This window comes from Crocodylus siamensis, chromosome 13 (assembly GCF_052110815.1).
Source record: "Crocodylus siamensis isolate JL-2025a chromosome 13, ASM5211081v1, whole genome shotgun sequence".
Taxonomy (NCBI): Eukaryota; Metazoa; Chordata; order Crocodylia; family Crocodylidae; genus Crocodylus; species Crocodylus siamensis.
This window is the reverse complement of record NC_143407.1, coordinates 12457506-12470201: the sequence shown is the minus strand read 5'-3', so window position 1 is coordinate 12470201 and position 12696 is coordinate 12457506. Positions and strand designations below refer to the sequence as shown.

At 42.9% G+C, this 12696-nt stretch overlaps 1 protein-coding gene across 5 annotated transcripts in view; it reads right to left on the bottom strand.

The window, feature by feature from the left end:
• IGFN1 (immunoglobulin like and fibronectin type III domain containing 1) overlaps positions 1–8898 on the bottom strand; it is a 63537-nt gene extending 54639 nt beyond the window's left edge. The window contains exons 1-2 of one of the 5 annotated variants that reach the window (XM_090026317.1): positions 8446–8872; positions 8220–8296 (exon numbers count right to left, since the gene is read on the bottom strand). The gene's annotated coding sequence lies outside the window, so the exon portion shown is untranslated. Of the gene's footprint in view, positions 1–672; positions 724–1644; positions 2233–8219; positions 8297–8445 lie in introns of those variants that run through there. The other 4 variants (XM_090026316.1, XR_016439017.1, XM_090026314.1 and 1 more) reach the window with 4 other exon arrangements.
• Positions 8899–12696: the final 3798 nt, after the last annotated feature.

The window sequence follows — 12696 nt, the reverse complement described above, 5'->3', positions numbered from 1 at the left end:
GTGGGGGTACCTGCAGCAGGTGAGCTGAGGGAGGAAGGCTGCCCACTTGCACTTATGCTGGAGGGGTGGGGTGGTCACCCAAGCACCATAAAGCAATGGAAGAGAAAGAGAGGGGGGGCCTGCATGTGCAATGAAGCAGTAGGCAGCAGTGTATAGTAGCAGCCTGGGGGGCTCATGGCTTGCAATATTGCAGCTCGCTTGGGCTGCAGCCCCTGGCAACTGAAGTTGGCACATGGTCAAAATATTACAACGCCATCAGCACAGATGAATAAATAAAACAGAAAAGATATGTAGAGAGAGGATACCTATCCAGCAGTACAAGCACAGGCAAAAGAGACTGCATGCATGGGTCAGCAGACATGGGAATACCCACAGCTGGACAGAGGGCTCCAAATCCATTAGCATTCGCATGCAAATACAGCAAGAATAGTTTCTAGTGAAGCAGCTGGTACAATAATTTAATTAGCATCAGATACCATTTTTTACCTCAATTTGTAGGCCATGAAGAACAAGGGGAGCCCAAAAAACCTGCTAACAAACTGCCAAGCTGTTTTCCTGTTCTTAGCCCCCAAAATCTAACCATGAACTGTTCTGATAGAATGAGACTTTACTTTTCCAGGAAAGAAGTCTGATGCATCTGAACCCTGGCCCTGGAAGGCAGGAAATTCTTACCAGTAGAGAGAATGCCTTTTGTTTCTGGTAAGAACTTGTTCTTCTCCATTTCTTTAGGAAGAAAGACATGAAAAACTCCATAAGATACACAGAACAGAAAGCAAACAACCCTAGAGGCTCAGTTTTGTAAAAACTGTTTAGGATGCAACAGGAAGGGGAAGTCAGGAGTTCTTCAATCACAATCAAAGGATAGAGGAAAAGCTGGTGAGACATGTCCCATGTCCCCACCTCTTCCAAACCATTGTTTCTGCCTATAATGTAGCAGACTGCTCATGCTAGCCACAATATATTTAATACAGATAGGTATTGTATGAAGCCCATGAAAAACATGGGCTCTGTCATAGCAAGAGGAGGGTGATACTTTAACTGCATTTTATGAACAAATCAGAGCAAAGAAATCTGTTTTAAACCCCAGAAAAACTGTGAAGACCATCGCGAACTTATGTTACTTTGGTGAAACAAGTGTGAATTAACCACATGAAAATTGGCCAGCCTGCTTTCCTAATGCTAGTAGGATCCTTAAAAATGGATCCCAAGGTAGACAAATATGTTCATGCACAGTAATCTTTAAAACAGTCACAGTGTAGCAGAGCAGAGATATCAGACAAGAGTGTTGTTAATAAAAACCCTACTGAAATTCCTGCTAGGTGTCATAAGAAATACTGTTGCCAGGAAATTAAATGTTGCACGCTACAACTTACCATTACATATGACACGTAGCATACATTCACGTGTTACCATGGATGTTAGCTCCATAAGATCGGTCTGGATAAATCTTTAAGCAACCTAAACATCTTCTCAATAATGCTCTCACATGGTTTGAGAGCATTGTTCCTCACTTATGTGCTATGCAGCCCTATGGCAACTTGGATGTATGTTCACATCAGTGTTGAGGGATAAACACTGGCAAATACCCGTTATTCACAGATCTCAGTTATGATACAGGCTATATAATGGAATTCACACTATTACCTTAGCAGTTTGAGAGGCTGCGTTGATCCTCCTTGGAGTCAATACCATGTTTCCCAAGAAACTGGCCGTTTCATGCCAGCGTAGACCTCCAAGCGCTTTCTGTTATTCACCACCATCATCTGAATTCCTTTCTGGTTGATATTAAAAGATCTGAATCCACAAGTCATGCCCCTGAGCTGTTTCCTTGTCAATATTCCTGGGTGCTGGAAGAAATGGCTGGTTCTTGTCTGCTCCCTACTCAGCTCTCTCACAAGGGAAATTCCTACACAGACTCCATGGTGAGTCACTCCCTGTACTGTGCTATGTGCAGGCTACATGCAGCTAGTTATGCATGCTGTCTCCCCAGGTCACTGCAGCTGATCTCAAATGGCTTTTGCAAGGAAACCAAAGCAGGGGGGACAGTTTTCCAGGCAAGTGTCAAATCCCTGAACTCAGAAGTGCAAAGCAGGCCACAACTTTGTTGCCAAGAAAAGGACAAATTCACATACAGATCAACAAGCTGTCATAATGGGACAAACAAACACAGGTACATCGCTGTCTCTTAGGTCATATCAGCAGTTTGGTTCTAAGAAAGGAACACACATCCACTGGTTTCTCACACTTCCAATTAGAAGAAAAATGGTTAGTAAAAATAATGCAAAATGACTGCTTTTTTTCTTGGGAACTGTGGCAGGGCACTGGTGGTGCCTGCCACTTTAAGGGCTGAAAGCAAGCAGCAGGGCAGCCAGCAGGTGCAGGCCAGCCCTAATGAAGAAGTCACATAACCCCAGGGATTGGAGGAAGGAGGTGAGCAACCTCCATTTTAGAGCCATGCTCTCAGGGCTGGGGCAGCAGTCTGCTGCTGGCAGCTGGAATAACATCACCCGGCGGAGCTGCTGCTCAGGAACAGCTTATGGCCTGGGTCTATGGGGAAGAAGGAGACCCCAGATCCTGGGTATGACCAAAACCTGCACCTTGCTGGGGCAGGATGGTCTGGTGGGGCTATTCATGGCGGGGTAGTCCCAAGAAATGCCAAGCCAGTTGCCTCCCCAGTGAAAGGCAGGTAGGGGTGCCTGATTACCCCAGCCCACACACAGTCCCGGCTGGAGAGAGCCCAGAGCTGAGAGAACATTGAGAGGGCTGAGGCTCAGTTGATACAGCAGAGTTGTAAGGGTTAAGAGAAGGCAAGCTGCTCAGACCTGACTGGATGGACCCTTGAACTGATCAATGCTGGGACTAGGACCCACGTGGGAGAGGGGTGGTCAAAAGGGCCAGGGGCCCACAGCTAAGGGACACCCAGAGCCAGGGGCATGGGGTCTGACTGGCCTGATGAAGGCAGGGCCAGGGCGGCCAAAGGTCCCAGAGGGGGACCACAACTTGAGAGGGAGAAAGGCTACAGGTGAACTTGGCTGCCTGGGATGCCATCTGTGAGGCATGAGACATGATAAGGAGAGGTCAGATTAGTGTATCTGCCCTTATCATTTGAGATCGAATCACCAGGGCCTTATCACCAGTGCATGTAAATGGGCAGCCTCCCACCTGAGTAGCATCTTAATTATTAGCATCAAGGTGTGGCAGGTGAGGAAGGCGGACGGTTAGCCCAGAAACAGGCAGATGGACTAACAACTGACCAGCCCTAGGATGGCCCCCTGTTACAGGAACAAAGAAATTTGAGATTCAGGTTAGTTATGGATTCAACAAAGGGTCCTTCCACACTCTGAGTTATTCTATAGTACAGGGGTTTTCAACCTTTCTTGATTGGTGTACCCAAGCAGCCAGTCAAGAAACAGGGAGTCCCCTGGCTGATCAAGGAGCGGGGCTGGGGGAAGGGGTCCTCCAGCAGCTGATGGATGAGCCAGGGGGGTGGAGGGAACACATGCTGCCGGCAAAACCAGAAGTTCTCCTGCTTCTCTGTGCCACTGCCATGTGCCCCCTGGGGCCTTCCCAAGTACCCCAGGGGTATGCATACCCCTGGTCGACAACCCCTGCTATAGTACAAATAAATCAGGGTTAAAAGGTAATTGAACCAACAGAGCTGGTCTCCTTCTTGGGCAACATCACCTCTAAAACCAAAAACAGACTACACTCTGGGCTCTTTGCTGGCACATATCCTGTTGCTATTGAAGCCAATGCCAAAACTATGCTGATTTCAATAACACCAAATATGAGTCCATACCCACTAGGGAAAGCTTCAACTATAATGCAAGACAGGTTTATTTTGAAGGGGGGAAAAGTGGACCATTTTATTTTCTGCAAATTATTTGTGCCTTGAGTAGTTCAGGAATCTCAGCCACCTTCTCACGAACTAGTTCAGTCTGGGTCCCATCACTGTCACCTCTTGATGACAGCAAGGGTTTTTTTTTTTCATTTTATTTTCCCTTCTGCTTCCTCATATGAAATGCTAAAGTGGGAGTGGCTCACTCAAAAGGTTAGTAATGCATAGAGCCTTTTACCTCTAAGCAACTCGCTCAAAGCCAGCCCCAGTATGAAGGAACTGATTGCTGTTACCAGCTGATTGCTGTTACTCTGTGGTGGCCTGTTAGGGGAAGTTCAGTGTGGTGGGTCTCAGCTGAGCTCTTAGTGAAAAGGTGAAGGAAAGCACATGATAGAAATCCACCTCTGCTCCCAGCACTCACAACAGAGAAAATGAAGACAAAAGATCATGAAGAATAACCTTTCTTCTAGCATTTGGAGGCAAGACTGTTTGTCAGAGAAGCCTGTCCTGCTAGCAACTGAAACCACCTACCCCAGCACCAAGCCCTTTTAAAAGACAAATTAAAATGGAAGATTTGAAAATGGTCTCCAGGAAGAAGTCTTTTTCTAGTCTTCCTGTGAAACAGGCAGAACAAGTATTAGTTGTGTCTAGTAACAACATTTTGAGAGGCAAGGATTTCTTTGGCAGATATCTTATACAAGACCAACTGAATATTGCACATCAGTCGTATTTAACATTCTAATTTATAGGAAAACAAGAGGAATTAAAGTGAAAACTAGATTATTCAAAACAGATGTTAAAACCAAAATCCTCCTAGTTTCCACTCAATGCACCTGATTCTGCATTTGCAGTGCTGTAAAGCAGACGTAATTTCAAAGGAGTTGCACCAAGATGAGCGAACATCAGGCCCCTCTATCTGCAGCTGGAAAATCAATCCTGTTGCACATGTGGAGCAAGGGTTCTGTTCTAGCCCCTTCCCAACCCTCAGTTCTCCCAGTAACTGTCCTGGGACCATCTCTTGGAATTAAATCTCACTGGTGATTGGCAGTCTACCTATCTTTATCTGGTCATCTGCTGCTTTAGTAGCCCTTGAATAAATCCTGAGGCCCTATCAGAGCCTACGATGGTTCATGTAAGTCATGGAACTTAGCTAACTTTCCTTAACTTGGCTGCATCCTTCCTGCCTGATGGACTTTCACCCAGCACTGGAGTTCAGCTGTCTTAACCAGTGGGGAAATCACTTATTTAGTATGAGCAGCATAACCAGAAAAAACTGGTCCATTGTTCATTGTAATGAATGTTTCCCTTTACACATTCTCCCTTCCAATAGTTCGATCTCAAATAAGTATCCTGCTGATGATATATAGTCAAAATTCCCATTAGGAAACATCATAGCTTCTCTTTCAGCTACCAAGAGGTCTTTTTTTTTTTTTTTTGGACACACAACTGGTCATAAGGGGTGCCAGGAACTCGCACTCCATTTGCTCCACTAGATTACAATCTTAATAGGGTTCTGGCTTACTTCCAGTACTGGTTTTACCAGAGTTGTTTTGGGGGCAAAACATCCCAAGCAAAAAGGCGGATAACTTGAAACCATCTGACAGAGCAAACCCCTCCAAGAGGCTGACCTTCTTTCATTTCACAGCTTGTCTTCCACCTGCCCACCACAAAGTCCTATTAACCCTTCCGTGACAGCGGCTGATCTGCCAGCGTGCCATTGAAAAGCTGCGAAATGTCAGGATGGCATCTCATGCATTCAGCAGCGGTCACCAGTTTAACAGCAAAGGAGATGCATTTCTTAAAGTGAGCACATGCCCCCAACTGAAGCAACAGTCAGTGAAAAAGGATCAGGGAAAGCAACTGTCCCAGGGCAGTGTCTTATCTCCTGCATCATTCCAAGATTAAATTTAACTTCATTTTAATTAGAGGTAAGAATCTTCTGGACCTTCATTTTTTTCTTTAGCTCTCTTCTCCTTCAAGTGCCCCATGCTGAACTCAATTCTGGTTCATGAGTGTGTTCATTACCACTTCCAGATCTTTGCAGTAGATTGCCCAAAAGAGCTGCTAGGAACCAATGTCAAACCAAGAGCTGTCATGTCTACAAGGCTCCACATGACCTGGTCTCTCACAAGGCTGTGTTGGACTACTCATTTGGTTTGTGGTTTTCTGGTGATAGATAGGGCCATATTCATCCCTGGAGAAACTATGCTGAAAGTCAGAGTTACATCAGAGAAGACTTTGGTCCAAAATATTCAGGATGTGACTGGCAAAGCCACCTAACAGATTTGGATAAACAATCCACTGGACACCCAAATGTCCTGGATTACCTTCAAAAATCCACCCAGATACTAGAACTGGAGCCTCATAAGTAAAATGAGCACAAAAAAAGGAAAGGAAGAAATACATTTTTAGGGGCTACATGGGATGAGTATTTGCTGGATGTTCACATAGTTATACCGAACCTTTTATCACTCTGGGCTGAAAAACCATGTTCACTTCTTTGGAACTATATGGCCATAGGGGTGAATAACAGAGTAGGATTCTTGTGATTTCTGTGTCACTAACGCAAATTTAGTAAAGGTTGATAGTAACTGAAAGTCATTAAATCCTCATGGCCAACCTAGTAAACTGTATACAGCTAGGCGGTAATCTCAGACCCATTCTTTCTAGACATGTGTCTTTGGCATAAATTAGCAACTTTACTGGCCATTTTATGGGAGAGGTTGAGGGTAAAATAGGCCATAAGGGAAGAATTTTGTTTCACCTACAGATATGCTTCCAAAGCATATGGGCCTGGATGGGCTGAGAGACGCTTACCTTGCCCAACATTATATAGGACTGTATTACATTGTACTTGGTTTGTAGATAAAAGGTGGTAGGCCAAAAATTTCAAACTTGGATGCCTGTAGTTAGACACTTAAATAAAAGTGAATGATTTTCAGAAGTGCTAATGAGCAGGGTCTCCCAGTGACTTCAGTGGAAGATGCTGGTGCTCAACCCCACTGAAAACCTGAAGGGCCCACCTTGAGTTACCAAGATTTAAAAAAAAAATTACCCTTAGTCTCCATGGATGTCAGTTGGGCACTTTTACTAGTAGCAGCCAGATTCTGGCATCACTGCTTATAAAGCCCCATGATTAATCCCACTTCAGGGAATGGGACTGCTTGTAGTGAAGCATTGCTCAGCAAGAGAACAGAATCAGTCAGGCCTAATGCATGGGAGTAGCAATACACAGCTCCCAAGTCATAAATTAGCTCTTTCCCATGACACACAGAATCCCTTTTAGTTCCTTGTACAGAGCTGAATTAATAATTTCATCCATGACTGACTGGAGGGGTTTGTCAACTTGATCCATGATTTAGATGGACAGTTATAAATGTGACACTCATACCTCACCCCTGTGATTGCTGCCCTTGTGACTGACTTCCAGTCCCTAACCACTCCTGTGCTGGGGGGGGCTGGATTGATGGGCATTGGATTGCATTACATTTTTCCATTCAGGGAAAAAATATATAAACAAACGGGAGCTTAATGAGGGCTCCTTACCAAGGCCATTAACTAACCCCTGACATGTTGCCAAAGCTACCCTCCCCTTTTCTCACTCTTTCCTTATATACTAAAGAAAATGATATTTGGTGCCTTAACGGGTATAAAAAGTATGCCTGGTAGTGCCACTCCCATATGGCCACATATAGTAATTGTTCTCCGTCAGATGTTATTCTGCTCTTACTAAAATTAATGACAACACAATAAAGTATCCTGACCACTTTCTAAACTCCTGCCAGTCACACATGTGGTTATTGAAATGCTGCCATTCATATTAAATGAACTAGACTAGACTATTAGAACAATCCCACCCAGATATCTCTCTCAACAGCAACGTATGCAATACTGCCCGGTCCTGAACAATTTATAACAATTTCCACTCCACTGTGCTAAGTGTCTGTCACTGAAATAAATGCTGAAAAAATCATTCCAAAATCCACCTAATCCACAACAAAATACTTATCTTCCCTCCATTCAGGGTTGAATGTTATTTTCAACATCTTCCGAGGGGTGTCTTGATTGACCTTAGCCTAAGCTACTTGGGGCCAGTACTGTATCTGATATGGGCAGAGAAGTGCCAGAGAAATCTAGTCTCTGGGAATTCAAGTTTCACTTACACAGGTTGTATTTCCCAGCAAAGTCTGTTTTTAAATCAACACTCTACTGCAGGAACAAAGTAGCTCTTGCCTGAAACCAGAACATTATCCAGCAATCACTCCATAATTATACAGTTATAAATTTTAGACAGGGAGACAGCTAGATACACACACACCCCTATAATATTATATATAAATAAATATAATAAAACCAGGTAGAAAAACTAAATCCTATTTACCTGCCACTGTATCTTAGGCTCACGTGCAGTGCTCCCATGGATTTAGTGGTTTTCTGAAAGGTCCATGTATTTTCCCTCTTTATATAAACAAGAGGTTAGCAGAGGTTACTACTGCTCATAGATTATCTTTTTCAGTTTAGTGAAGGTAAGGAGTCAGAGTAAATATACTTTCAGCATGCAATGATCCACCGTTAATCTGCGTTTGCAAAAGATGCTGTGAACTCACCTGTGTGTGACTTGCTGGTATAATTGCTTCTTCCCGGCTCCCCTTCTCCCCAGCTTTGTAGAAACAGCTGCTGCTCACAAGATGCCTTTGTAGTTGAAACTTAGCTACCAAACAGCAGAATTAGAACCAGGTCACTAGGATCCTTCTCTGCTGCTCTGTGTCAGTCTCACTTTCTCCCTCTCACTGACGTAATCTGGCTCCCTCTGCCTTTAGTAGGTGAAAATCAGTCACAAAGCTTTTAGTCTGTGATAAATGCAGATGATATTTTTTATAGCAATCAGATGCATAAAACCTGCCTCCTATTCATGATTATTTCAGTGCATACCAGCAATGGAGCTGCACAAATCTGAGATTAAAATCATTCTGCACCATGTCATAGGTCAGTTTGGAATACTGACTTTCTGCAGATCTTATTTCCTCTCCAAAGCATGGCCTTAAAAGCTTTCATTCCACTAAGTCTTGGAATAATTTAAGCAAACTCTGACATAATTATCCATTTTGAAAACAGTCTCAAGATTACATAGGGCTGCACTCTCAGGGGTGCAGAGTTCTCACAAGTCCAGTTGACGTCAGTAGCTGAGCACCTTTAAAAATCAAGCTCTTAGCACTTTGATTCATGTTTATAAAGTACTTTGAAGAGCCTCACATGCAATAAATGCTAAATATAGTATTCCGAATAACTATTTTTACAGGCTCAGTCATGGTCAGTTCCCAAAATGATTGTATTTGTTAAATGCTGACTTTTGTTTAGTTTATTAGAGTTTCTCCTTTAAAAAAAATGTAATGCTATCAACTAAAATGATACAATCATGCCTGGTATTTCAGACATACAAATTACATTGTTTTTACAGTGACCCAGTGATATCTTCCTTAGCTGTCTCCCATAAGAGTATATAGTAGGATACACACCACACATTGGATGAATCTGCTGGTGTGAATCACTGTAGTTCCACTGGTGCTGGTTGTAGCTGTGTTGGTCTAAGGACATAGGCAGACAAGGGGTTTGGGTTTTTTTTAGGTAAATCTGATATCTTTTATTAGACTAACTAAAATAGCAAGAAATGTTCTCTTTTGCAGGCTTCCAGGTACAAACACACGTCTTCAGCTACTGAAATCAAGGCAACTTTGCTGATTTACATGAGCCGAAGATCAGGCCCAGTATGTCACTTAATGGATATAGCTTCATGGACTAGGTCTTTGCCCTAAATGAACAGGTTTTTAAAAACGATGTAATTTACTTCATTCTACTTTTCCTTCAAAAAGTGTCAAATTAAAATTCACGCACCAACGTGTATACACATACATGTGTTTTGTTGGCCAGCACAGATAAGCACACACTGAATGCAGCTGTCCTCTAAACTAGTTTGTTTTTAAAATAAAATATACTGCAACTACACAAAGCATTCATCATCTGTTACCTTCTTGAGGTGCTCTTTGTAACTACAGATATTAAATCATCATTGTTTTTTCCATAAGTGACAACCAGTTTTACATACAACACAAATACTGATGGCTGTGATAAAAATCACCATCATAATTCCTTCCAATATAATTCCTCCCAAAACAAAAGCAGATGTAGTTAAAAAAAAAAAAGTTCTCATGGCAAATTTGGCAGCAAAACTGAAACATTTACAACTATTAAGCTCAACACAAATGGTTCCTTTTCTCAAGCGTGGGAACATAGGAAAGGAATACTAAAGATACTAAAGAGAAAGCAAAATTTACTAGCATATATTCACTGGCCAAAACTAGAGAAATGAAGAAACTTGGCAGTAACACACAGCGAAAGGAAAATTAGGTTTAGAATTATCTGAGAGTCTATATTTTAAAGGTAGTTTCTGGCTTCAATATCACTGAAAAGAAAAAGTTGTAGGGCTTTAATAGCCTTAGCCCTATTGTAGAAAATGAAGAGGGTAGTATTTTTTAAGTAAAGCAATTTTCTGTCAGTTTTTCTAAAGTAGAGGATTTTTACACACCAACCATGGCTATCAAATGAACTTTTGGTTATGAAAAGTAACACCAGACATTACCATTCATCCTAAATACTTCTTGTTCAAAGCTACTCTTTGCATCAGTTCAACTCAAGAGAATGAAAAAAAGGAAGAAAGGAATTGTGTGTAGAGCACGTATGCTTTTACGTTTACACAAAGGAACATAATAGGTAGGGGATCTGGAAAATAGGAGACAGGGCAAGTCAAAGATACATACTTCAGCTTCTTTGCTCTGCCCTAGCAATAGAAAGCAGTCGTAAACCCACCTTACCGAACAAGTAAGCGCCGATTGCTTTGTGCGGCTGGTGTGTGACATACCACTGCCAACTCAACATCAGAGAGTACAACCATCAAAATTGTAATCGTGCAAAATAATGCAAGGTTGATGCACCTTAGCTAGATTTCTGAAAGTGCACAGCACACAATCGTGTACCCATGGTAAGCTCTTCTGAAAACTTGAACCTTAGTCTTTCGGAGTCACTCCTCCCCAGCTGTAAAACTGGAATACATCTGAACTGTATCACAGAGACACTGTGGCCACATCGACATGAGAGTGGACATTTGATTCCCTGGTTACAACTACATTCAGCACACCTTGTGCTGCAGCTAACTGTCCCCAGGGAACACCTATGTCACGTGCCCTCTGGTGTGTGGCAAGTTACACTGGGTGGGGTAGGGAAGGGGGCCCTGGGGGCCTCCTGGGGCTGCTGCAGCAGCAATCTTGCTGCTCGGAGCCTTGTCGGCAGCCGGAGCATGGCTTTGGCCAGCCAGGCTCCGATTCTGAGCAGCATGCAATGCCCTGCATGCACCGCTGTTTTTGTGCAGGTTTCAATGACCCCCTGGATATCCAGGGGTCAACACTCCCCTGTACATTGCTCCTTGCAGCATGGAGAACAGCTGAATGTGTGGTCTGTGGCACCACATACCACACAGCCGTGCTTATCTGGATGCAGCCTGTGAGACAAAGATTGCTATTATCTGTGAGGCACTTGAATACTTCATGTGAGCATCTAGATAAGGAGTGGTGAATAGCTTCGGGTTCTTATTTAAGAATATAGACCTAGGCAACTAAAATTTAAACACCTCAATCTAAAATTTTGGCAGAGATGCTTAAATAGAAACATGAAGCCCAAGCAGCCTGCAGCAGAAGAAAGGAATTTCAGACACATCAGCTTGTAATGAATTATATAGTCTAACTGGAATGAAAGCTCCCTCTCTATTGTACAAATAAAACTTGGCATTTACACAGTGTTTTACAGCATCAAATCACTGTGCTAACATTACATTATTAATCCCCAGGAGAAAAGCTTGAGCCCATTTCCCAGCTGAAAATAACCTTTGTTCTCTATGTAGCTTTATATGCCTCTTTAAGCAAAGATATACGTAAGAAAAACTAGCAAGGGATTTAACCATTCAGGTCAAGCCTGGGCTAGAGAACAGATGCCAGATGCATGAAAATCTAAACTGGACTCTCCTAATTGCCAATGAATGAGGAGAAAGGACTCATCTGCCAGGAGACATTTTAGCTGGGGTCACCATTTAGCTGGGGGCACCTATGGAAGCGGGGAGTAAGTTAAGGAGTGAATATTTGCAAATATTTTTGCTGATCATCCTGCCCAACCAGAGGCTATTACAGAAGTGGCTTCTTCAGTCTGCCGGAGGAAGAGTTTTGTGCCTTCACCTGTTCTAAGCTCTCCAGTTAAACAGGCTTGTTTGGCCACTTCGCTTTCAAGTTTACAGATCAGCACAGGGATGGAGCCATTACTCTGAGTAACTATGTTGATTGCAGTCTGTAACTTCAGGGCCAGCCCTCCAGTTACATCATGTGGCAGTGCAGATGTGAGCACAGGTGGTTCTATGCTTCCATCAGCATTGACAGCAATGGAATCCACCAGTGTGGCACCTGTTTGGGAAAAGAAACAGGCCTGCAGGTCAGAATTAACATAAAAAGTGCTAAAAGATGAGGCAATTCTGTAGCACAGGCAGTGTGGGAGCATGTGGTACATTATAACCTCATCCACCAAGCAAGAGGCACAGAAAGATAAAGCATTTAAACAAAAGTCTCCTATAGATTTCAACTCAAACTTGCAAATATTTTCTGTTGATTCAAGACTAAATTTTTCAACAAATAAATTATTTACCAAAATATTTTAATCAAGCTGTAGTTATGATATTGGAAGGTGGGGGAGGGATAGCATGACCCTTCCCCCACACAATTAAATTAAATTAAAAGGTGTAAATGAATTAATGAACCTTAGTT